Genomic DNA, 1,731 nt, shown 5'->3' on the forward strand with positions numbered 1-1,731 from the left:
CACAGCAGCCCCTCCCATCACAGGCCTAGAGGCCTAGGAGAAAAAAAATGGTTTCGTGGGCTGGGTCCAAGGTCAACTGCTGTATGCAGCCTTGGGACACAGTGCCCTGCATCCCAAGCTGCTTTGGCTTCACCTGTGGCTAACAGGGGCCAATGTACAGCTCAGGTCATTACTTCAGAGGTTTCAACCTCCAATCCTTGATGGCTTACATGTGGTGTTGGCCTGTGGGTGCACAGAGGTCAAGAATTGAGGTTTGGAAACCTCCACTTAGATTTCAGAGGATTCATGAAAACGCCTGAATGTCCAGGCAGAAGTTTACTGCAGGGGTAGAGCCCTCACAGAGAACCTCTGCTGGGGCATTGTAAAAGGTAAATGTGGAGCCAGAGTCCCCACACAGTCTCCACTGGGGCACTGGTAGTGGAGCTGTGAGAAGAGGGTCACCATCCTCCAGACCCCAGAATGGTAGATCCACTGACAGCTTGCACTGTGTGCCTGGAGAAGCTGCAGACACTCAATGCCAGTTATGAAAGCAGCCAGGAGGGGGGTTGTATCCCGCAAGGCCACAAGGACAGAGCTGCCCAAAGTCATGGGAGCCCACCCCTTGCAAAGGCATGACTTGGATGTAAGACATGGAGTCAAAGGAAATCATTTTGGAACTTTAAGGTTTAATGACTGCCCAGTTGGATTTTGGACTTGTATGGGGCCTGTAGCCTCTTTGTTTTGGCCAATTTCTCCCATTTAGAATGGGTGTATTTACCCAATGCCTGTACCCCCTGTACTAAGTTGCTTTCCATTTTACAGGCTCATAGGTGGAAGGGACTTGCCTTGTCTGAGAGGAGACTTTGGACTTGGATTTCTTGGTTAGTGTTGGAATGAGATAAGACTTTGGGGGACTGTTGAAATGGCATGATTGTGGTTTGAAATGTGAGGACATGAGATTTGGGAGGGGCCAAGGTGGAATGGTATGGTTTGGCTGTGTCCCCACCCAAATTTCATCTTGAATTGTGGTTCCCATAATCCCCACGTGTTGTGGGAGGGACTTGGTGGAAGTTAATTGAATCATAGGGGCAGTTACCCCCATGCTGGTCTCATGATAGTGAGTTCTCATGAGATTCGATGATTTTATAAGGGTTTTTGTCCCCTTTGTTCGGCATTTCTCCTTCCTGCTGCCATGTGAAGAAGGACATGTTTGCATCCCCTTCTGCCATGATTGTAAATTTCTTGAGGCTTCCCCAGCCCAGCAAAACTATGAGTCAATTAAGCCTCTTTTCTTTAGAACTTACCCAGTCTTGGGCAGTTCTTTATAGCAGTGTGAGAATGGACTCATACACTTGGTACCCAAATGTATAATCAGGTTGTATATACCTACTATCTGGGAGAACCTCTGCATTCGTTCCTAAACCTATGAAATAAAGACTATTGTAGTAGAAAAGGCCAAGTGAAAGCCCCTGAATTGCTCTTCCCTACCCCACTCCATTATCCATAAATCTGGCTAAGATAGTAAATCACAAACAACACTGCCTTGTGGGTAGAATGGTATGCTAAAGTTAAAAGACTGAAAGGAAGTGAGGGTGGTAGTGCTCATTATATCCCATTTTATTTATTTATTTATCTTTATTTTTTTATTTTTTATTTTTATTTATTTATTTATTTATTTTTTGAGACGGAGTTTCACTCATGTTACCCAGGCTGGAGTGCAATGGCACAATCTCGGCTCACCACAACCTCCGC

This window comes from Cebus imitator, unplaced genomic scaffold (assembly GCF_001604975.1).
Source record: "Cebus imitator isolate Cc_AM_T3 unplaced genomic scaffold, Cebus_imitator-1.0 Scaffold200, whole genome shotgun sequence".
Lineage (NCBI taxonomy): Eukaryota > Metazoa > Chordata > Mammalia > Primates > Cebidae > Cebus > Cebus imitator.